This window comes from Bos javanicus, chromosome 5 (assembly GCF_032452875.1).
Source record: "Bos javanicus breed banteng chromosome 5, ARS-OSU_banteng_1.0, whole genome shotgun sequence".
NCBI lineage: Eukaryota > Metazoa > Chordata > Mammalia > Artiodactyla > Bovidae > Bos > Bos javanicus.
Window position 1 is genome coordinate 106232016 of NC_083872.1, and position 25337 is coordinate 106257352.

At 46.7% G+C, this 25337-nt stretch overlaps 1 long non-coding RNA gene across 1 annotated transcript; it reads left to right on the top strand.

The window, feature by feature from the left end:
• The first annotated feature begins 3070 nt into the window (after window positions 1-3070).
• On the top strand, window positions 3071-24868 carry LOC133248291 (uncharacterized). Its single transcript, XR_009736655.1, has 2 exons — window positions 3071-22554; window positions 23350-24868. It is a non-coding gene; the product is annotated as an uncharacterized LOC133248291 (long non-coding RNA).
• The last annotated feature ends 469 nt before the right edge of the window (window positions 24869-25337 follow it).

Genomic DNA, 25337 nt, shown 5'->3' on the forward strand with positions numbered 1-25337 from the left:
CAGCCCAGCACCTCCCTCGCGGAGCAAGGAGGGTCTCAGAACCGGGGCACGGAGGGCGAGCGTGGGGGGGGGGGGGGGGCGGGATGGGTGAACCGAGCGAGCGGTTCCCTGAAAGGAGGGGGAGGTGGAAGGGAGCGCGGGGAGCGCGCAGAAAACCAGAGGTGCGAGCGATTAACTCCGGCCCCCGGGGCCAGCCCCTTTCCACGAGGGTGGGGCGGAAGGGGTGGGTGGGTGGGTGGGTGGGTGGAGGGGGCTATCGCTTTAAAAGGGTGAGTAAGAGTTTGGGGCGCCGTCTCCCCTCCCTCTATTTGCATAGCCAATAGCTCTGGGTCTCCTGCTACTGCGCGCTGATTGTTACCGGGCAGATTACTTTTTTTTTTTTTTTTAGTAGGACGCGTTCCCCGCTACATCAAAAGGAAGCCAAGGAAGGGAGGGCGGAGGGAGAGCGGGGATGGGGCGGGCGGGGGCTGGTGAGAGGCCGGGGCGCCCGCGACCTTATCAATAGCGCAGGAATTAGGATCCCATCGACTGTACGTAAAGAAAGGGGAGGGAAGGGGGCGGGCGAGGAGAATGTCTAATTGCGGTGGAAGCCATTAGCTTTCGGGAAGAAAAAAAAGCTCGCTGAAAAACCCAAGTTGCAAACTCAAAATGAAACAGCCCCGCGCGGCGGGTGACACCCGGGGCCCAGAAGCGTGTTCCTCGGAAAAGATCGGGTCCCTAACAATCACCTATTGATTTCAGTCAACGTGGACTTCCCGACTCAGGCCTTGAGTCACTCCGGATAAATACGTTAACTTACATTTTAAGACCCCATAAAAGACCTACTCAAACTTAAGTTCAACCACCTTTGAGCGGATCAAAGAAAGCCTGCAGGAGTGGGGGGTGGTGTGGGCTGGAGGCAGTGGGGGCGAGAGAGGTATTTTTAAAGTATAAATCTGCCCCGACAGGCAAGGACAGAAGCCGGCCAGGGCCCCCAGCCTCTTGACATCACTTGATAACTAACGCAGCACGGTCTTTTCTCCACCTCCCTGCAGAGAAAGCATCCTGTGCTCCGGGTCCCCTGAAGAGGGGCAGCGGGAGGCTGGGGGTGGGGGGGAAGAGGCGGGTGGTCGTCCTCAGGGCCTCGCCCACCCTGGGGAGAAAGCCTGGGTGGCAGGGCCTCAAGTCTCCGGAGCGAGCCGAGGGGCCCCCTCGCCCCTTCCCTCCCCCCAACCCCAAACCCGTCTGGCTTTACTGAGAAATTCCGGCGGGGAGCGGGGCCGGGGGCGGAGGGGAGGCGGTCGTGAAGGGGAGGGGCGCAGGCGGGTGCCCCTCTCCCCGCCGCCCTCGCCGTCCACCCCGATCCGCCAGTGCGGGTGCTCCCCGCGCGGCAGGCTCGCTCCTTCCAGTTCCCCGTTGACTTCCTCTTCTGATCACGGACTCTATCCGAACTGCAACCTCGCGGCGAATCCATCCCCCAGTGGTTCGGGCTCCGAGGCTCGGGGTGGGGCGTGCGAGGGTGCGGAGGTTGGCAGGAATGTCTCCGGGAGGCTTGGACTGGAAACTGAGTTTTCCCTTTTGGTCGCCACTCCGACCATGTGTTAAAACCTTAATTTTGCTTGTTAAAAAGCACACCGTCTCGCACGCGGGAAAAGGGACGTTGCCTTCTGGGCAAACCTGCGCATTTTCTTTGAGTGTAGACGTAGGTTTAGAGGAGAAAGAAAAAAAAACAAAAACCAAACTTGTGCTCTAGCTTTTAAGTCAAAACTGGTCACTGTTGGGGGCGGGGGGAAGGAGAATGTTGGCTCTTCCTTATTCCTTTTCCATCCCTCAAGGGGAAAAAAAATTCCTACCCTTCGAAGGATCAGTGATAACCTTTAGCGAACGTCAGTTTTATTGGACTTTTATTCCCTCTCGGGCCGGCTCACCACCTCTCGCGTTGTGGAGTTTCGGTTGGAAAGTGTACAAAACCCTGTAGGTGTAGGGTGTTTATAGGCACATTTCTGCAGGAACCTGCAACGCTGAGCACACTTACGCCCCAGCTCACCTGGCGGACGCCGCCCAGCCAGGTGATCCTGCGGTCGACTGGAAGCTGCGTCCTCAGAGGGGCGCTCAGGCGGGGTGGGGGGAGGGGAGGGTAGCTCGGGCTCAGGCCCTCCCCCCACCCCTTACTGCCCCCCTAGAGCAGAGCTGTGTCGGGGTTTTCCCATTTAGGGATGCACAGGCAGTCAAAACCGAAAACCCGATGGTGGCTTGAAAGTAGATGGCCGAGGGTCCGAGCCCCGGCTCCGGGCGCCTGGGGTACCAGGGAGGAACCGGACGGGGTGCAGAAGGAGCGGCTCGAGTGGGAGAGTGGGGGGGGGGAGGTAGCAGCAAGTTAGAAAAATGTGCACAAGGAGAGGGACAGGTCAGGAACTGGAGCGCACGGGGACAGAGGCTGAGTGGGTGGGGATGAGCCGTCGGGAGGCATCCCCCCACCACCACCCCAGGCCAGGCCCAGGGACACCAGGTGTGCGGGCGCTTCCGGGACTTGGCACGGCTGCCCCCTGCCCGCGGCGGCCCCGGGGCGCCTGGACCCTGCGGGGACAGAGTCGGGCGGGGGCTTGCGCTCTCCAGCCGCCCTGCAGAGGTCCGAACTCGAACCCGGGCTGCGTGCCTGGGGCGGCAGATGTGACAGTCATGGGTCTGGAACGCCTGCCGTCAGTTCGCCCACCTCACATCTTCCTCCTCTCCCTTGGAAACAAAATAAAAAGTAAAAAGACCCGAACTTTCCCCCTCTTCCTGTCTGATTCAGCTGCTGGACACGCCTCACGCGGCCGAAAATAGCCCTGGAAATGTATTCGCTTTATTAAAAAAAAAAGTGACTTTTCCACTAAGATTTGGGGCGGGGGGCGTCTGGCCCGCGGCGTCGGCGGGCCCGGCCTCCGGGAGGAAAGGGAACCGGCCGGCTCACTGCTTCGCCCTCCCCCACCCAGGCGCCCGGGAGGGGCCCGCTGGGCGGCGGAATCGCGCCTCCGCTGGAGGAGCCACCACGCGGCTTTTTCGCGGAATTTTGACGTCACCCACACGTGGGGGAAGGGGCTGGGAGAGCGAGAGGAAGCGGCGGGGGAGGGGGCGGGCGGCGGCGGCGGCGTGGCCGGCACCTCGCGAGGGGCGCTCCTGCCGCGCGCCCCCGGCCGCCGCGCTCGCTGGGACCCGCCGTGCGCGCCCGCCCGGAGCCGAGCTGCGACCAGCTCCCAAGCCCTTCCCTCCCCGCCCCCCCCCCCCCGCCCCCGCATCTTCCACCCGGGGGAGCTGATTTTCAGCCTTTGGAAGACGCGAGCTGCTCCTAGCTCCGGGGAAAGCTAATTTCTTTGGGTTGCGGTCCAGTTGCGCTCGTTGGCGACATCAGATTGCATATCGCGATTGCTGGTCGCGACGCGCCGCCACCCGGCTGTCCTCCGCCTCTCCAGTGGTGGAGACGTGGGTGTGCTTTCTGTTCCCCGGCAGGGAGTTCGGCATATATGTTCACACCAGGAGTTTTTCACGCGTGACTTTTCCTCCCTGCCACCCCACCCCCCTCACCCGCCCCATCCACTACTTCAATACCGTCTGGCTGATGCGCTGAAAATGACATGTGACATCTGCATAGAAGCAGCTTGGGACGAATTTTAATGTGTTAGGAGCAAATCCATCTACAACTATATACTTTTCAAAAGAGTTCACAAATCGATGGGCAAACGTATAGGGCGACTCCCCTCCCACCCGCTGGGTACCCCCATGGTGTCCGAGCTCCGGGAGAACCTCCTAGACTCCCAGAGCTAAACACAGCAGCTGCAGAGTGAGCCCAAGTACCTTCCTTTCCCCTACATTTGGGCAAAGTCTTTTTAATCTTTCCGTTTGGGGGGGGGGTGATGTCTGAACTGTGCCATTCCTGAAACCCACGGTGACAATGCTGGGTTTCTGCTGAAATTTACAAGGAGTTTGTGGGAATGTTTGGGAGAAAAATAGTCAAATGTGAACTAGCTTTTAACCTCAGTGAGGTATAGAGACTGTTGCAGGGATCAGATGTAGAAAGCTAGGGGCTTCTTAGAAAATGTGGATTGGAGGTGGAATTATTTGTTTCAAATGTAAAGGAGAAGCTTTCTGTTTGAATCAGATATGAAGTGTGGAACTGTTTCTTTTTGAAGATGTCAGACTTTGGTTATGAACCTTCTTCCTTCGTTTGAACACATTCACTCTATTTTTAACTCATTATTTCTTTCTTTTTCGTTTAATGGTTGCTGCTGTGACCCAAGAGACTTTGTTTTGTTTCTTCTGGGGGAAAAAAAAGAGTTAAAATTAATAAAAAAAAATGTCAATACTTGCTGTTGAAGGTCAGTCTGAGTGAACTGTATTTGAGTTCCTGCTTTTTGGTGCCTGGTTTGATGGGCACTTGGTTTGTATGTACAAAGGTAGAAAAATAGAATAAATTATTGAAGAAAAAAAAAGGGAAGGAGCCAAAGAAGTGTTTAAGAAACCAAAAGAGACAAATGTCTTTTAACTTTTACTCCTGCTTCACTTTAGACATTTAAGTTCTGGGAGGTCAGAGTAAGCATTTTGTACATTTAAATCCTTAGTGAAATATCAAAACTACCCCTACCAGAAATTTTCTTGGAGCAATGGTCATTTTTATTTGTTTTATAAACACTTCAATTTTGCCCAAGTTCAAACGTTCATTTGCCTTGAAATGTCCACTTTTCTAGTATGATTGAATATTCTTTCGATTTTGTGGCTTTATTTGGCTATGTATTAGCTACAACCAAATTGAAGCAATATAAAATATTTCTAACAAGTGGTCCTGATTTCATATTTTATTTTTCAATTTTTAAACACAAGGATTGTAAACATTTTTTAGTCTACTTTATAGCATAGCTGTACAAACACCCTGAATTCACATTCTGCAAACTTAAAAAAAAAAACCACAACTAATTAATATAAACCGGAGACATAGTTTTCTCGTTGAGGTTTTAGGTTTTATTGTTGTTCTTGTTTGGGTTTTTTTTTCCCTGGTAGCAAAATTCAGGAGGCAGATTGAAAATTTTTCAAAAATTATTTTCTTGGTGGTCTTTTGTTGGCATTTTTAATTTGAAATGTGGAATAGAGCATGTTTTAAGTTTTATAATCTTCAAAATGTGCACCTCTGGAGAGAGATGTTCTTTCTATTTTGGGATTGACTTGAAAGCAAGCAGTTTGCAGAAGTATGCTGGACAATCCCAGCTAGGATGGATTTACACTCCTACTTAAGTAAGGGCATTTGTTCTCATATGAACTCAAAACAAAGTCTGTGCCTATGCATTATATAAACAACTTTGAAAAGCACAAATTCAGAGGACAGGGGTTCATGTGGAAGGTGAAATTAGAACAGAAAGTCCTAATTTATTTCTGCTGTTAGCCCTCTCCAATCACACTTTCATTGTGATTCCATCAGCTGTAAAGCAAATAATTTTTTCTTTGTGACGTACAGAGGTATGCTCTTTCAAGCCCTATTTAATAATGATGATGATAATAATAAATAATAATAATCCACCTATCTCCTTCTCTTCCAGTGAATATGTGTGAGCCTGCACTTTATTTTTCTTTAAAAATTGTGAGCATGTTGTAAAGAAATGCATCTCAAAGTTAGGTTTTTTCCCTGGGAAATAACAGCAAAAGCACTCGATTTTGTGCTTTTGAAAATAAAAAGTCACCAAGATTTAGTAGTCATGTTGCTTAAGAGGTAGGGGGAAAGGCACAGGATTAAAAATGACAGGAAAAATCCTTTGCTTAACTACAAATCCTTTCCTTCATCGTGCCCACATATGTTTCCATTTTTGAGAGCAGCCAGGCAGTCCGTTAGGTAAATGCAAACTCAGGACCTAAAGTCTTTCCTGGTGTCAAGGAAGATGTTCTAAAGTGAACGGTATGGTTTACAGAAGGTTTCGGATGAAATGTCTTACATCTGGCATCTCATGGGCACCAATTATTTCAGGATGATGAAATATTATTTTAAAGAAATATTTTGAGAGAGAGGGGAGTCTAGATCACGCATCACATGTGGGCAGGCCATTTTGTATGTGGGGTCTTCCTAAAATCTATTAAACTCAAGAAATTTAGTTGTTTCACATAGCAGCCCATGAATTCCCTTTTGTATAATTTCAATAAACTGGTGAATAGCCTTTTTCTTTTTACCCCCTACTTCTGAACATATATTCTTGTGATGTTTCTCTCTCTTTTAAATAAAATAGCAGACCTAATTATAAATTTCCCTAGCAGAATATAGACTAGGGCTTCAATTTACTTGCCTTTATACAAGAAGAGTTCAGATAATTACTCTTTGTAGTGTGATTACCAGCAATTTTATGTCATCTAGCAAATGATTTAAGTTAAGTCGGTAATCGAACTCCAGTGAAATCTGCTACACTTGGGATGAAAACCATACTTTACCTTGAGAAATTGAGGTCTGACCCTCCATTGAGACAGTTAAGACTTTACCTTGGCTGCCTGTATGTTTCACTCAGTGGAGCTCTTTCAGATTTAAGAAACCTGGCTCTCTGCTATAGATTAGATGTAGTCTTGCTTAGAAACAGGGGAATGGATGATGGACCCTCATGACATTTTGGCCAGTCATAGAATATGCCTTCTGTGTCTGGGAGTCTGCAGTTGAAATTCTATATAGTATTCATCAAGGTTATTCATGCTGAGCGATCACATATGTGTTAAACTGATAACATCGCAGGTCTGTGCACAAGTACAGCAGAGCATGTCGGAGGGCACGCTTCAGATTTGTAAGGTAGAATTTAAGTGGTTTTAATGAAGGAGTCAGATATGCAGCGGATTCTATACTTAGGAAATTGCCTTTGGCTTTTGTGTTTTATTGTTTCATTTATTTGATACAAACTGAGTCCTTACCAGGTGTCAAACAATTTGCTAGAAGTCAGGGATGTGGAGGGTATGAAGACTGGACACTAAATGAACGTTTTGTAAGGTTTGCATGGAGGAAAAAGTATTGGATAATATAGTCCCTGTCCTTAACAAGCCCATTGTCTAGGGATCAAGCCTGGGAAAGAATTAACATCCCATACATGAACGCTTTAAGAAAGTTAATGTGTTAACTTTCTTAATTAACTTTAAGAAAGTTAATAAAACCTAGAACAGAAGGCATAGAGTGAGATGCTGTGTCTTACCCACCTTATGCCACCCACCTTAAGGCAGGGGCATGGAGATTTATATTTTCTTTAAAATTCAGTCTACACAAGTAGTTATTCCTTGGACTGCATAGTGTTTTAAAATTATTTTTCTTAAGTTATTCTTGAACTGTGTTCTTAATTTGATAATAATCTATTGGAACTTGTTGGTTGGATATATGGGTTACATGTCTGGGGTTTGGTCAGTCCTTTTAAAGTACCCAGACTCCTTTCTTGGTCCATCCGTCTGCAAGCAGTCGTTTCTTGGAGTAGCTGTTTTTCCCAGACCATCTGTTTCTCGTCTGAATGAACCTTCCCTGAATCAGACAGAGTATTGATTAGCGTTTCACTCCTTTGGTTAGGGAAGTTGAGGTCAAAAGTGGCTCATTTATTAATACTCATCCTGATTCATCCAGATGTTGAGAGAGCAGAGTGAGTATAGACCTCTTATTATGAGCTCAGATGTCTCCTAAAATACATAAAGGAAACATCTGTCCTTGGCACCATGTTGGTGAGATGGCACCAGCCTAGAAGTCAGAATTCTCATTTTCTGGTTCTAGCAGTGTGACCTGGGGATAGCTTAAGTGCTTCCATTTCTGATGTTCCTTTCTCATCTACAATATTAGCTAGCTGGAGTAAAGGATCGTGAAGTTCCCTTTCAGCCCTAAGTTTCTCAAGTTCCTGTGGCTTTATCATCATCATCATCAAAATGGGAATTATATCTTACAGCATCTTTTATGTATTTTATGTTTAACATTAAAAAATCTTAAATTGTGAATTTGGGTGGATGTATTCTCACTCCCTAGGTATCTGGGAGATATTAACTCCTCGTAGGTTGAAATCTTTTATTTACTTTTTATTTCTTAAAGAAATATTTGTTTCTATTTATTGGGGCTGTTCTGGGTCTTCGTTGCAGCTCAAGAACTCTTAGTTTTGGCATGAGAACCCTTAGTTTCTGCATGTGGGATCTAGTTCCCTGACCAGGGATTGAACCCAGGACCCCTAGCACTGGGAGTGCAGAGTCTTAGCCACTGGACCTCCAGGGAAGTCCCTTGAAAGCTTTCAAATTCAGTACGTTACATAGGCGAGCATTTGCTATCTGTTGTCAGCTGATGAAAAGACTACTTTCATTGTCCCAAGTCAGCAGAAGAAGATGGTAGCCTTTAAACTTCACAGAATGTAAAAATATATGGAATATAGGAGTGTTCTGGTGCTTAAGAAAATTCCAGGACAAAACTTAAACTCACCTAGTGCGTACACCCGCATCCCAGACACAGCCCCATCATAGCATGTGTGGACATAGAGTTTCGACTGGATCCTCACTCACAGACCCTTCTTTAGGTAGCCTGACTAAGTGACCACTCAGAGCCTTGTGGGCCTCTCTTCAGCAACTCTCTTCAGCAACTTATTCCGAACTCGATGGAACTCCCAGGGCATCAAGTGACTCCTTTGACTTCCAGCGTTGCAGTCTTTAGACTGGACATTCCTCCTTGCGTCCTAACAGCTAAGAGTAAGCAAGGAGAGCTTTCTGCTCTGTCCTACTTTTCATTGCTTTGAACATGTGAGAAATGTCATTCATTGAGCAAAATCCACTTAACGTAAATTATTTACCATATAAAATTATGTGTTTTTAGACTATTTCCTTCTTAAAAGTGTGGGTACTGGGGAACTTCCCTCTGGCGGTCCAGTGATTAAGACACTGTCTTTCAGTGCAGGGGTGCAGGTTCAATCCCTGGTTGGAGAGCTAAGATTCCACGTGCCTTGAGTCCAAAAAAACCAAAACACAAAACAGAAACAATACTGTAACAAATTCAATTAAGACTTGGTCTTAACTGAAATGGTCCACAACAACAGAAGTCTTAAAAAAAAAAAAAAGCCTGGCTGCTGAGAAGAAGAATTTCGTGGTCCTGATGCTGGCTAAGATTGAAGCCAAAAGGAGAAGAGGGCAGCAAAGGATGTGATGGCTAGAAAGCATCACTGACTCAATGGACATGAATATGAACAAAGTCCAGGAGACAGTGAAGGACAGGGAAGCCTGGGTGCTGCAGTCCATAGGGTTGCAAAGAGTCAGACATGACTTAGCAACTGAGCAAGAACAATAAGCAGTTACCTTTGGGAGAGTTTCTGGACGTTTCTGTATCATTTTAAGATTTATTTTTTAATTAATTACTTTGGTTAACTGTGCCACAGAGCATGCAGGATCCTAATTCCCCAACCAGGGATCAAACTCATGCCCCCTGCCGTGGAATCGCAGAGTCTCAACCACTGGACAGCCAGGGAAGTCCCCTGTAATTTTTTTAAACATGGTGTATGGTGTCATGGAGAAAGCACTAGACTTGGGGTTATGAGAGGTGAGGTCTAGTCCCCATAATGTAGTGGGGTGTCTCTACCCACTGTTCACACCACTGTGGGTCAGTTCCTCAGTGGCTTCTGCCAACATGGTTTAATCTCAAACAAGTCAATTCTAAACATCCTGTTACTTCATCCTCAGAGAGACATGTACTCAGAGATAATCCTCCAACCTTCATAATCTTCCAGCTTGTACAAGGGACAAAGGAGAACACATTTACACAATCATAGAAGTGGAGAGATCCTTACATATCAAATCCACTGTTTACCAAAGTGAGGTAGTTGGTACATGGAGGAGCATTTTCTATTTAAATGCTTTGAGGTTTATTTTAATGAGTAGCAGAAAAAAATGCAACATATTGAACTCATAGTTACACAAATACTATAGTGGTATTTAAGTTTTAAAAAAGGATCCATTTTTAAAAAACTTAAGTTGAAGCAGTGATATATAGATACACCTTTTAAAAATCAGGAAAATTATATGCAAATTATTAAAATTTAGGAAACACACTCCAATTCTTCCTTAGAAAACTGAGGGACAGCATCTCACTTACATCTATAATCTCACAGCCCGTCGGTGGTAGTCTAGGACTAAAATAGCACACCTCACTTCTGAAATTAAAGAAGTTAAGTCTTTGGATTAACTTTTCATTGAATGGCATCTTTTCATTTAAACTATATTGTTACAATTTACCCATTCTGCTTGTTTCTTCCTCAGTGTTTTACTGTGATTCACAGATGGGTTGTGGTTTCTGAATGGCTTTAGATACTTCTTACTGTTCATTTCTGTTTTAGTGATTTTCCCTACTTTTAACTTTTGGGCTAGATGCCTTGCTTTTTTTACCAGACCACTACTGCCTGTTACTTTTGTCTATCTAAGTAGGTTTTCCTTTTGTCCTGTCGCCCTTCCAAACTTATCTGCTTTTTTAAGGGTAGAGAAATGCCACTATTTGACTTATCTATCAGTTTTCTGGAACAGCTTCTTTCTCAGGGTTTGTCATTATCTGACCTGACTAGGAGCTTGCTCTCTGAACAAGCTTTTCCTCAGGGTGTTTGCCCGAAACCATCAGCGGTAATTGTTTAACATTTCAGCTACCTGAGGTGGTGCTACCCATTGGAGCTAACAAGAGGCTGGCTGAGAAAAGTAAAAGGAAATGCTGGAAAATGTGCTGTCCATATGGGCTTTGAACAGTTCTGACATATTCTTGGGAATCTAGAAAGTTGCACTGCATATGCATGGCTTTTCATGTACACAGGCAAGACCTGAGAAAGCCCTGATTACTCACCGCCAGCCGACCTTGAGCCTCTGTGCAAATGGAAAGTGATAGTTAAGAGCTAAAGACTGCCTCCTTGCTGAAGGCAAACTCTCCCAACACACACACTGGGTCTCTTGGTAAAGCTAAGGGACATTGGTTCAAGGCATTTGCTGATAGGCTTATAATGCTTAAAGATGTAATATGCATGACAATAATACCCCAAAGGAGTGAGAGGGAATAGTGTTGTAATAGAGTAAATTTTTTTGCAAACTATTGAACTTAAGTTGGTATTAATGCATTGTTTTAACTGTAATCCTCAGGACACCTACCAAGAAAAAAAGATTTTTTTTAAAGGAAATAAAACAGGAGAATTTAAGTGGCACACTTAATAGTACTATTCAAGACAAAAGAATCTATCAATGGAAAATAGAAGAACAGAAAAGACATAATACATACAGAAGACAAATAACAAAATGACAGACGTCCATTCTAACTTAATTACATTAAGTGTAAATGAACTAAGCAGTTCAGTCGAAGGAAGTGGTTGGCAGAATAAAAGAAAACATGATCCAACTACATGCCATCTGCAAGAGACACACTTTAGATTCAAAGACATAAATTTAAAGCAAAAAGATGAAAAAATATGTATCATGCAAACACTAACCAAAAGAGAGCTAACGTGGCTATACCAACACCAGACAAAATAGACTTTAAGACAAAAGCTGCTACTAGAGACAAGAAGAACAGTTGATAAAAAGGTTAATTCATCTGAAAGATTTAATAATTATACACATTATGTGGCCCTAACAAATGAGCCCGCAGATATATGAACATAATCTTGTTTTGTATTGAGCAAGAATCAGTCCCTGTGGCTTTTACTCTGCGTGCTTATTTCTGCCTCTGGAGCCTCACAAAGTCAGTCTAACCCCTATGTGACTAGAGAGTTCTCCAAATATCTGAAGCCAACTCTCATGTCTTTTCTTACTTTCAATTTTTGTGTGACCTTTGCCTTATACAATTTTCCCCTAGAACTCAGTCATGGTCTCGTATAAAGAAATCCATTGCAACGTGAAGAACAGAACCTACTTCCATAACATTTCAGAGTTGAAAGGAAACGGAGTTTATTTTTTCCCCCAAATCTCCAATTTGATAGATGAGTCAACTGGGGCTCAACTGGCTAGATCACTGAGCTAGTTAATGGCAAATCAACATCCATAATCTTGGTTTCCAAACTCCTTGTCTGGTGCTTGTTCCTACATTTTCTTTCTATGATAGCTCCCCCCCACTTTGGGTACTAAGGAGGGTTGCTGGCTTTGGGTGAAAGAGACTAACCCCTCACTTTTAGCGATACCTGGCATCCTTCATCTTGAATTTGCCGTAGAAGAAAAAAGCTAAGAATAATGGAAGGCACTGCACTGGGCATTAAGGGATATGGATTCTCATCTTTTTTGGTCACTAACCGATTTCTGATCCCTCGGATAAGTCACCTCAAAAAATAATGAGAAATACTATTAATATCTATTGAACACCTGCTGTTTACCAGGCACTGTGCTAGGCACTTTGCCTACAAGCCTCGATATGTGTTCAGATGTGTTTCTTTCTTATCTATAAGACAATCGGATTGTACCAAATGTTGTCCGTTGTCTCATCAAGGTCCAGAATTGTGTGACTGTAAGGAGCTATCTATTAGGATATTCTTATAGCTCCTGAGGGTTCATCTTGATTCCCTTCCTTCCTATTTCCTGCTTCCCTGATGGCTCAGACTGTAAAGAATCTGCCTGCAATGTGAGAAGACCTCACTTCAAAGCCTGGGTTGGGACGATCCCCTGGAGAAGGGAATGGCTACCCACTTCAGTATTCTTGCCTGGGAAATGCCGTGGAGAAAGGAGCCTGATGGGCTACAGTCCATGGGATCTGAAAGACTTGGACAAAACTGAGCGCCTGACACTTTCACTTTCCTATTTCCTAGCTGGCAGTGGTGGGGTTGCTATAGAATAATTGCTTTAGACTTGTCTCTACAGCAGGCCCATGAGTTGTGACATTGTACTTTGCCCTCCCAAGAGACTTTCCACTTTACGATTTGGCTGGACTCTTACTGGTTCCTTTCAGGGTTTCCGGGACTGTATTCTTGGCTCTCTTCTTTTTTTTAAATTTTATTTATGTATTTATTTTTGGCTGTGCTGGGTCTTTGTTGCTGTGTGTGGGCTTTCTCTAGTTGTGCTGAGCAGGGGCTACTCTAGTTGCGGGGCTTGGGCTGCTTCTGCGGTGGTTTCTCTTGTTGCAGAGTGGTCTCTAGAGCACTTGGGCTTCAGTAGCTGTGAACCACTGGCTTAGTTGCCTCACAGCATGTGGAATCTTCCCAAACCAGGGATCAAACCGTGTCCCCTGCACTGGCAGGAGGATTCTTAACCACAGGACCAGCAAGGACGTCCCTCTTCTCTCTTGAGCTTTTCCCCATGGGTCTTTGATTCACCTGTAGGCTCAGAGAGTCAAAAGCAAAGTGTTAGGCGCTCAGTCACCTCCGACTCTTTGCAACCTCATGGACTGTAGCCCGTCAGGCTCCTCTGCCCTTGGGATTCTCCAGGCAAGAATACTGGAGCGGGTTGTCATTCCCTTCTCCAGGGGATCTTCAGAGGAGTCAAATAATTTTAAAAAGTTCACTCAGCTTGTATATAGATGGCAGACGGCAGCTGTCTGACCCAACTGCCTCTGTTATTCCTGGTATAACAGGATTCTTATCTCTGAAAGTTCACTGGATCTGATTTTCCTGCCCTTGCTTAAGACCTAGCTCAAGCCCTGCCTTCTCTACCAACTGAGCCTAGCCAGCAGTCATTCCTCTCAGTTTACCCAACAAGTGTTGTCTGCAGTGCCCAGGCACCACACTGGGGCTTGTGTCTTGGGAGACTCTAGGGCTTAGTGGTTGTGAATGTGGGGCCTGGAGTCAGAAAGCCAAAGTAGGAATCCTGGCACTACTGCTTCTGAGCTGTGCAACCTTGAGAAAATTACTTAACCTCTCTGGGCTGGGTTTCTGCCACTACAAACCAGAGAGGCTACTGGTACTTACCTCCTAGGGTTGTCGTGAAGATAAATGTGAATCCATTCCATCACCCGATCTAGGGGTAATCCCTGATTGGCCCAGGCCAATTGACATAATCCCATCCTTCTTGCCGGAGGGATTGAGTTGGCCTTGGGTACGTGAACTTGACTAGGCCAGCACAACCTTCGGGACTGAAGTTTGACAACATGGTCTCAGATGTGAGGTCTAGAATTGCTAGAGTCAGTTTTGATTTTTTTTTTTTTTTTAAACCAGCAGGAAGCCAGCCTGAGAACAAAAGGGACACAGGGAGTAGGGCAGAAGTGAGAAAAACCAAGGAGAGAGAGAGCTAGACGTCTGATCAAGCATCTCCTGAAGTCCCTCCAGCCTCCTGAATTTTCCACTGCGACTGAAAATACCTAATCCATACTTATTTGTTGTTGTTGAGTCGCTAAGTCGTGTCCGACTCTTTGTGACCCCACGGACTGCAGCACCCCAGGCTCCTCTGTCCTCCACTGTCTCCCGGACACTCATGTCCACTGACTCAGTTATGCTAACAGTCTCATCCTCATTATTATTGCCTTCCCATGTGTATACGATGTTTTGTTATTAAATTGAGATGTCCCTTGGAGCAGAGACTAACTTGCTCAGCTCTCTGCTGCCGCACCCCCTGGCACACACCACCTGTGCTTCATGCCACAGTCCTCACTGCCCCTGGGTACCTCTGGACTTTGAATATCTTCGAGGCAGAGAGAGAAGATGGCCAGAGTCTCAGGTAGGATGGTCCCCTGCTGGTTCTTCATCATCTTATTGTGCTAAGATAACAGGAAAGTAAAATACCTCATAGATCAGCTAAACCTTATTGAGAACAAGACACTGAACAGAGTATCATCTTTTTTTTTTTTCTCGGTTACTGATGGTTACTATTACCATGCCCTATTTTGTACAGATGAGAAAAAGAGGCTTACAGAGTTTATTCAACTTGTATTGGACACGCAGCTTCTACATACCATAATTTAGGGACCCACACCCAAATGACTGCATTCTTGTCTCTAAGTTCTCCCTCTACTTCACAGAAAATGAAACTAGCAGTCACAGACAGTGCTTTATGGGTGTGGCTTACCAGGAAAGATGATGGACCCATGCTAAAAAATCGGCGTTGGATTGACATCAAGAGTTTAGTAAATAGGCACTTCCCTGGCGGTCCAGTGGTTAAGACTCCATGCTTCCAATGTGGATACGTGGGCTTGCTCCCTGGTTGCGGAAGATCCCACATGCCACATGGCACACCCAAAAAGTAAAAATCAAAACAAAGCAACAACAAGCAAAACCACTAAAAACTTTAAAAAGATTAATAAATAAAGGTACATCCACTTCAAACAAATGTTTCAGTTCAGTTCAGTCGCTCAGTTGTGTCCGACTTTTTGCAGCCCCATGAATCACAGCACGCCAGGCCTCCCTGTCCATCACCAGCTCCCGGAGTTCACCCAAACTCATGTGCATCAAGTCGGTGATGCCATCCAGCCATCTCGTCCTCTGTCGTCCCCTTCTCCTCCTGCCCCCAATCCCTCCCAGCATCAGAGTCTCAACTCTTCCCATCAGGTAGCCAAAGTATTGGAGTTTCAGCTTTAGCATCAGTCCTTCCAATGAACACCCAGGACTGATCTCCTTTAGGATGGACTGGTTGGATCTCCTTGCAGTCCAAGGGACTCTCAAGAGTCTTCTCCAACACCACAGTTCAAAAGCATCAATTCTTCGGCGCTCAGCTTTCTTTACAGTCCAACTCTCACATCCATACATGACCACCGGAAAAACCATAGCCTTGACTAGACGGACCTTTGTTGGCAAAGTAATGTCTCTGCTTTTGAATATGCTATCTAGGTTGGTCATAACTTTCCTTCCAAGGAGTAAGTGTCTTTTAATTTCATGGCTGCAATCACCTTCTGCAGTGATTTTGGAGCCCCCCAAAAAAAAAGTCTGACACTGTTTCCCCAAAATAAATGTTTAGGTATGTATAATTCATTTAAAAATGATATCTCATTTCCCTGACATTTTTAGATAACCCAACACCTTCCCAATCACAGCAGAGAGATTTTTCTTTTTTCTTTCTCCAAGCATTGGGATTGTGAAAACCCTAACTAGGATCACGCCAACATACTGTCCTGCTGCTGTATTTTTTTTCAGTGAACAGTTGGTATAGATCTGCTTCATTCATTGTAAGTGCAGAAGGTTTTTTAATAGTCGCTTGGTCACGTCCAACTCTTTGCAACACCATGGGCTGAAGCCCTCCAGGCTCTTCTGTCCATGGGATTTTCCAGGCAAGAGTACTGGAATGGGGTGCCATTCCCATCTGCAGGGGGATCTTCCCAACCCAGGGATCAAACCAGCGTCTCCTGCATTCACAGTGAGAATGTATCATAATTCAACCACTTCCTACAATTAATGGACATATGGGTGACTTCCCGCACCACTTTTTTTTTTTTTTTTTTTGCTTTTATAAACGATGTGCCATCATCGTGCTCTGTTTCTTTGTGCATTTAAGTGTCCCTGGGAGGAGAACAGTCTTGAGACCTTAATGCTGCAACCTCAAAAGTGGTCTAAGATAGAAAACGAACACCTTGAGGTCCCTATCTTCAACAACTTCACGGTCTGTAGAGAGCAAATGTGTTCACACATGACTTTCCCTTTAATATAAGCGCAAGGGAAATACTTTGGCCACCCTCATTGGAAAAGACCCTGATGCTGGGAGGGATTGGGGGCAGGAGGAGAAGGGGACGACAGAGGATGAGATGGCTGGATGGCATCACCGACTTGATGGACATGAGTTTGGGTAAACTCCAGGAGTTGGTGATGGACAGGGAAGCCTGGCGTGCTGCAAATCATGGGGTCGCAAAGAGTCGGACACAAATGAGAGACTGAACGGACTGACTGACTGAAGGGATATAGGGATCCCCTTCAATGTTACAGGAGTACAGGAAGAAGGAGACTGAGGGGCTCTGTTGAGTGGATAGCCAGGAAGGCTGCATGGAGGAGGTGGCACTTGAGTACAGTTGCGAAGGATGGGAAGGCTCTGATGCTTGGTCTGCCCATCTTCCTATCGTGGCCTGGCAATGTGTCTGTCATTTAGTTGGATTCTTTTTTAGGCCATTTGGTTGGATGACTAACAGTGAAGATGGATGGGGAGGATGCTTTGAGCAAAGGAGACATAGCCCTGGATCTAAAGTGACGAAGTGTCCCGTCTCTCAGAGGGCCAAGAACTGGCTGCTGTGGTCAGAGCACTAAGCACAGGCCACCTCTGAACAGCACGGGGATAGAAGGCTGTTGTGGGGGACGGGGTGGAGGAGTTGACTAAGAGACACCCAGGAGGCATTTTGATTTGTCTGGAAAATGATTTTTCTTTAATATGTATGCTGCAGGTCAGGCAGAAAGAGTAAGGACAGAGCAGATAGCTCTCTGATGAGACCATGGGAGCCAGACAGATGGGTCAACGTTCTTTATATGTGACCCCGAGCCCCAAGGTTTCCTGAGTCTGTTACTGTGACGCCTCTCTGCTTCACTGTGTCTCTGCTTTGAATTCAAGTGAAATCGCCATGTGGAAGACAAACTACAAAGTTTTAGGGGGGGAAAAAAAACCCACCAACTTTTAGCTGCTGCGGGTCTGTATCCTTAAAAGTTCCCTCCATGCTCCATGAATTTCAACATGTAGTTTATCTCTTTTGTTACGTAAAAACACGAGATGCGACTTTAATGGCCTAACCCCAAAAAGATAACCAGACAGCCATCAAACATTCAGCAGCATTCCAAATAACCTTTTGCTGCAGCCTGCCTTCTACGGGGCCGTGTGGATGTCAGACGCACACAACTGGAGTCACGCTGACATAGCTGACATGCCTGGACCGCAGTGGAATCTCGGGGGTACCAATCACAGGCCAGAGAGAAGCCATTGGCCGGAGGAAACAATGCCAGCGTGTTCACATCTCTGCAGAAGGAGCGGTGTTGATGGTGACGAGATTGACAATTGCAGCCAGAGGGGGACTGTGACCCCGAAGCTAGATGGACACACACGTCAGTGGTGCTGGCACGAGGCAGAAGCATTCCGGGGCTCAGGTCATGGCCTCATCCTCCTTCTGATCCCCAACCAGAACGATTAAGAAGACAGCAGATATGCCCTAAAAATACTTCCTGCCTAGAATGCCCTTCTCTCTTCAGGAGTTTGAGAAATCCAGAATGGATAATAATGACCCAAATTCATTCAGCACTTACATCTACCAGACAGCGTGTTGGGCATTTAACAAATAATTCATTTGCTTCTTACTCTGTGGTTGGTAGAGTCTGCCTGCAATGCAGGAGATACAAGAGACAGGTTCGATCCCTGGGTTGGAAAGGTCCCCTGGAGGAGAAAATGACAACTCACGCCAGTATTCTTGCCTGGAAAATCCCATGGACAGAGGAGCCTGGCAGGCTACAGTCCATGTGGTCACAAAGACTCTGATACAACTGAACGACTGAGCATGCACTCAGTGGTGAGGTGCGTGTGTGTGTGTGTGTGTGTGTGTGTGTGTGTGTGTGCTGTGTCCAGCTCTTTGCAACCCCATGGACTGTTGCCTCCCATGTTCTTCTGGTCATCAGATTCTCCAGGCGAAAATACTGGAGTGCGTTGCCATGCCCTTCTCCACAGGATCTTCCCTACCCAGGGATCGAACCCTGGTCTCCTGCGTTGCAGGCAGATTCCTTACCATCTTGAGCCACCAGGGAAGCCTATGGTGAGGTACTTTGCATAATTCCTACTTTAGGAAGGCGGGAACTGAGGCTAGGAAGGAGTAAGAAATCTACCCAAATTCCATAACCAGTAACTGGCAGAGTTGTGGACTTGAACCAGTCTTTCAAAAGCAAAGCCCAAGCTTCTGACCCTGGAACTCAAAGGCACGTGGCAAGTCCACACATTCTGTGGCACCCATGACAGCCACCCTCCCCGATGGAGGAGGTCTGTGTATTTATTGGGTGAGAAAAGTCCTTCAAGGGATTTTTTTCCTCCCCTGGTTTCCTGGGGGCTCAAGGAGGCATGCTTAAATATGCTATTGCTTGAACCCTGGTTTATTTCAGGACCCCTGGCTCAGCCTGGCAAGGGGTGCCGTGGAGGGGGCCCCTTCTTGGGTGAGGGGTGAGTTACAGACATTTTACATCTCTCTTGAGTTTGGTCATCACTCTTCTATCCAGACTTGATCAGCCTTTCGTTTTTTCTTCCTTTCAAGATTCTTTCTCTTGGGACTTCCCTGGCGGTCCAGTGGTTAAGACTTCACTACCCAATGCAGGGCTTCGAGTTTGATCCCTGGTCGAGGGGCTAAGATCCCACGTGCCTCGGGGCCAAAAAACCAAAACATAAGACAGAAGCAATATTGTAACACATTCAACAAAGACTTTAGAAATGGTCCATATAAGAAATACTAAAGGAAAAAGGTTCTTTTTTTTTTTAATGCTATAAACTTTAATGTGACTTACTACATGTCAATTACGGTGCTACCTAACACAGACCCATTAGCAGGCAGCATCTCCTATGGTCGTCCAACACTTTAGGGAAGTAGGTGCTATGATATTCCTACTGTAAGAAGATGAAGAAACTGGGGCTCAGAGAGGTTAAATGATGTCTCCAGGATGCCTGATGCAGTCTCCCACCCTGTTAACCACCATCCCAACCAGACCCTACACTAACAGGGCGCTCACTCTGCACAAGGCGCCGTTCCATGCTTCTTTTATAGTGACTCATCCAGCTCTCACTACAGCCCGTGTAGGGGCACTGTTACCCCCTTTTAACAGATGGGGAAACGGAGGCTCGGAATGCGCATGTCACTCGCCGGGGCTCACCCTGCTGGTGAGTGGTGGGGTGTGTGTTTCACTTCTGACGTCTTGTGATGCAATAGGAAGACGTTCCTCCCTTTGGGTTTTGTTTCTCCCTGGAAATCTCCTGCGAGGGAAGGCCCAGGGTAGGATGCCAGGGTTCTGAGAATAGTCTCTGAGCTGAGCTGGGATGGGATGCCAGGGACAGCCGCATCTCTGCAGCTCCGGAGATGGGGAGGGCGGAGGGGAGGGTGATGAGACAGCAGCCGCAAGCCTGGGGTTGGGCCAGGGAAGGCCTCAGAGCCCACTGGTGGGTTGGCACCCCTGAGCTGGGCTGAGCGCCAAGTGTGGCTTCAAGGGGACCAGACGAACATGGTCCTCGGGAGACAAGAAAGCCGGCGGGGGTGGGCTGGCATGACCTAAGCCTTCAGATCTGAGAAGGGCTGTTCTGTGGACGAGGGGATGTAGGAAGCGGCTCTCCTGAGAGCCAGGCAAGAAAAAGTAGGTTTGTGTTTGGGCAGCAGCAGTGGGATTTCAGGGAGAAAGAGAGACATCCCCGATGATTTACAATGCCTTACCATGACAGAGGGTGGCTGTGGGACCTCGCCTAGCAAAGTGGCCTCTAGATAGAGGAGATGGGCCACCCCAAAGCTGGCCTCTTTGTTGTCTCTGCCCCTAACCTTCTGAAACCCCATCCATTCTTTAAGGCCTTGGTTCCATTGCCACCTCCTCCGTGGAGCCCTTCCTGACTGACCAGTACCCGCACACCCATAGAATCACAGTTCTGTTCTGAGGGTACAAAGCCTGGGTTCTCTGAGGTCCAGGCCAGTCCACACTCCTTGAGGGCAGGGGTCCCCAGAGGGCCAAGGTTCAGACCGGGTGATAAAAGCCTCAGACACTCTGGAAGCCAGCCCAGTCAGTCCAGGGACCTGTCTCCCCATTAACCCCATTCTTATGGCAAACATGCCTTCCCTAGTGTCCATCTGGCCTTGGGCATTGGAGGTCTTGCTGGTGCGATGCCTCCTGGCCATAGCAGCTTTTTGCACTAATGCACCTCTCAGATGTTCACAAGATGCTTACGGGACACTTGGCATGTACCAGGCACCGTTTCCAGGGATTAGCTGGTTTAATCCTCCCAACAGCCCTTCAAGTCCGTGTTACCATTACTGCCACGTTACAGAGTAGGGACTGGAGGCCCCAGTCCTCGGCAGCTAAGGACCCAACTGGTACTGGATGGACCACAGCGTTGAAACCCCGGGCAGGTGTCAGAGTCTGGGATTTGTCTCCATCTTGCTCTCAACAAGACATTGTCAAGGACGTTCTTGTTCCTTTGTACCTTCTGTAGCCCTTAGCAGATGTCCCTGCAGAGTAGTTGCTAAAGACATATGGGCTTACTGATTGTTCAAAGACTCTTCTAGTCTGCTTTTCCAGTGATCTGTGAGTTTGGGTGCTTTTTCTTTTTTGGCCATGCTGTGCGGTTTGTGCTCACTCTTAGCAATATAGCCTGGAGTCCTAACCACTGGACCACGAGGAAATTCCTGAGTTCAGATGCTTTTGAGAGGACAAAATAGTATTGAGTCCTTGCTGGACAAAAGCCAGGTACTCCTTGGGAGAAGTGAGAGACTTCCATGCATTTTATTCCAAGTCTTCAGGGTAACTGTGACACACACACACACTGTATATTTATATATATATATGTATGTATGTATTTGGTCTTTGTCCCCAGTTCCCAACCCATAGCTTCTTACTTCCTTGGAATTTCCCAAGCGATAGGCCTGTCTTTTGTTATCATGAGGCCACTCCTGGTGGGCGGGGGGGAGGGGGTCCCCTAGAGAACTTCAGGATGGGGCTAGTCACCAAAGAGACCAAGGTTAGAGGGTTGGAACTTTGGGTCCCATCCCCCCTCCTCCTGATGGGGGAGGATGCTGGGGATTGAGTTCATCACCCATGGCCGATGACTTAATCAACCACGCCTGGGAAGGCAATGCAACCCAGCTCCACGGGGACAGAAGGTTCCATGCTTGGGACCCTTCCAGACCACACCCTCTAGACATCTTCATCTGGTTGTCTGTTTGGATCCTTTATCATATCTTTTATGTACGTGCTAAGTCGCTTCGGTGGTGTCTGACTCTTTGTGACCCCATGGCTCCTCTGTCCATGGGGTTCTCCACCCAGGAATTCTGGAGTGGGTTGCTATGCCCTCCTGCAGGAGATCTTCCCCACTCAGGGATCAAACCCAAACCTCTTAAGTCTCCTGCATTGGCAGTTGGGTTCTTTACCACTAGCGCCACCTGGGAAGCCTAGTATGGTTCATTAATAAACCAGTAATAGTGTGTAAATTGCTCCTGAGTTCTGTGAGCTGTTCTAGCAATGATCAAACCCCAGGAGGAGGCTGTGGGAACCCCTGAATTTATGGCCAGTTGGTCAGGAGTCCAGATGGCACCCCATCTGAGCCGGGCAAGTCTTGTTGGCTGAGCTCTTCACTTCAGGGTCTGTGCTAAAACCCTGTGGTCACCGTCAGAACTGAACTGACTTTTCGGACCCCCACTTGGCTTCAGGGAAGTTGGTTGGCGTGGGGATAAAGCCTGCATACTTGGGGTCACAAGTACAGTGAATGAACACAGTCCATCGTGGCAGAGAAAAATGGGAAGACAGCCCACGTCAGTTGATTGATAGACTCAGCCAAACCAGAACATTGTGTTAACTGCTCTCCTGTCCTCCACTTGTAGGAGGATATACAATGAAACTGGCTCCCATGAGGATTGATGTTGAACTTCATTTACCTTCCAGAAGATGCCCAGCAGACTGGACTTGATCTCTACCTACTCTGCCTACATTTCCAGTCCGGGGCAGTCAGACCTGATGCTCGGCGGTGACCTGAAATCAGAAGAAACCTCTCGCCAAGCTCACCAAGAAGGTAGTATTTGTTCCTGCGTGGTGGTTAAGCTAGGAAAGCAGACACCTGGCTTTGAGTGGTTTTTTTTTTTTTTTGTAATGAGATTTGAAACCTAAAGGATTTTTTTTTTTTTCAGATTATCCTTAAGCTCTTAGAAATGAAGTTTGGAAGAACTTCTCCAGACTCTGTAGGTGTTGGTCAATGGACCTTAACAAAGAGATCGAAAAGCCAGGAAGAAATTGAGGCAGAAGGCACACCCTTCACCAAAACATTTGTTATACTGACCCAGACACTTTCCCCTGGTGATTCTTTAAATTGAGAGCATTGCGGATACATTGTAAATGGCTTCGTTCACTTGAAAGTGAGATTTGTGTGTTCCATTCAGAGAACCTGGTGAAGTGTAATTGATTTTGAAATCCTCGAAGATCATAGCATGTTCAAGCTGAAAGGAGCATTTCAGCTTCCTGCCCCTCCTTTACAGGAGAAATGACACAGCAACCCGAGATATGAAGTGATGGTGGCTGCACAAAGCTTTGTCCTCTGCAGGCCGTCCAGTTTCCGGCATCCGCCCGAAACTGGGCACCTTCTTTGCATCCCAGCTACCTGACTGTTCCATGAGGACTCTCTACATGGTCCTCAGATGCCCTCATGGATGCTTAATCGTTGATCTCCTTCTGGATTTTTTCTTTTGGTATTGTTTTTATGGAAAGTTTTCAGACATAAAGGTAGAGAATACAATATAAATAACTCCCATGTGCCTTCACCCAGCTTCTACAATTATTAACATATGGTCAACCTTCTTTTATCTATACCCAGCTCCAGATTCCACTCCTGCAATGAAGATTTTGAAAGCAAATCCAAACATCAAGTGATATCATCTGTAAACACTCCACGTGCACCCATGGAAGAAATCTCTCCTGTGTACATACCTACGTATCTGCAGTACAATGATTATAACTAATCAAATGAACAGTGACTCAATATCCAATTTTCCCCACTGTTTGCCTGTCGCTCTTTAGCGATTGATCTGTTAGAATAAGGATGCAGTGGAAATTTGGGCCCCAGTACTCATTCAAAGTTCTTGCATGAGGTTGTTTGTTGAACGAGAGGAAATAAATTACATGATAAAGATGTGCACTGTGTCCTAAATCGCTTTAGTCATGTCTGACTCTGTGCGACCCTGTAGACTGTAGCCCTCCAGGTTCCTCTGTTTGTGGGATTCTCCAGGCAAGAATACTGAGTGGGTTGCTATGCCCTCCTGCAGGGGATCTCCCCATCCTAGGGATCAAACCCACTTCTCTTACATCTCCTTCATTGGCAGGTGGGTTCTTTACCACTATCACCACCTGGGAAGCCCTTAATAAAGATACTTTGTCATAATGATAGATCACGGTTAGCTACGCCTTTACATTTCCTAAGCAGAAGACCCCTGACCTTCGGGTCAGATGGAATAGATGGGTGTCATTTGCCTCCTGCAGAGATAACCAAGGCCTGGAGATGCTTCAGGATCCAATTAGTGATCAAGCTTAGACTACCTGTTTCCTGATGACAACAAAGCCTTGTGATCACCTCCATCTCATTAAAATTTGAGCCTCTACTTTTAAAGGGGGAGGCTCAAGAGATTCTCACCCTCTTTGAAACACATTTTATGGAGAAGCTCCTGAAACCTTCACAGCAACCCTGTGATGTAAGGGCCTTCATTCTTACTCTGCTGGAGCATCCCAGGCACAGAGAGGTTGAGACATTTCCTCAAGGTCACACAGCACCACCACTTAAACCTACCTCTGTCATTAGTATGAGCTTCCCTGGTGGCTCAGATGGTAAAGAATCTGCCTGCAACTGCAGGAGACTCAGATATGATCCCTGAATCGGGAAGATCTCCTGGAGAAAGGAATCACTACTCACTCCAGTATTCTTGCCTAGAGAATTGCATGGACAGTCCATGGAGTCACAAAGAGTCAGACACAACTGAGCGACTAACACTTTATTTTCAGTTGATTACAAGGCAACTGTAATTTTCAGTGTTGAAAAGGCGATTCAATGAACTTTATCATTTTTCCCTTTTATTTTTTAAAAAATAAAAAAATATTGATTGGCTGTGTTGAGATCTGCGTTGCATCTTGAAGATCTTTCTTTGTGGCACGTAGGCCCAGTAGTTATAGCCTGCAGGCCCAGTTGCCCCACGGCACGTGGGGTCTTAGTTCCCAGTCCAGGGATTGAACCCGTGTCCTCTGCATTGTGAGGCGGAGTCTTAACCACTGGACCACCAGGAAAGCCCCTTTTTCCCCATTAGAATGTGGCTTTGATTTATGAAATAAAGTGCCGTTTAAAGTGATGTCGACTGTTCGGACATTTCATCAACGCAGATGTGATTTTTCCTTTATCCAAGTTTTACACGACTCCTGACTCAATCATCAAGAGCTGAAAATAAATCCTAGACTGGGGACCTGTCTGCCCCCACCTTCTGCAGCCATGGGTAACGTCACAGAGTTCCCGCCATGGCCAGGCCCCGATTACTCTGTCCTGGGCCTTCAGGAGCAATCAAAGCCCTTTTTAGAAAATATTTCCTGGTCGTCTGTGGCCTTGGATGGACAGAGTTTTCCACTAGGCCTTTTTTTTTTTTTTCCAGCCACACTGGCCCTTAAGAAGATGTTACTCAAGACTCCACACCTACTTCAAACATTTTTAGGGGCCTTGGCTGGGGCTTCGGGTGCGACTGCCAGGAACCCTACAGGGGGTGGAGCCCCGACTTGGGGCCTAGCCTCTGTCTCGGGACTCAGTGCCTGGGGGCCCACTGTTGCTGG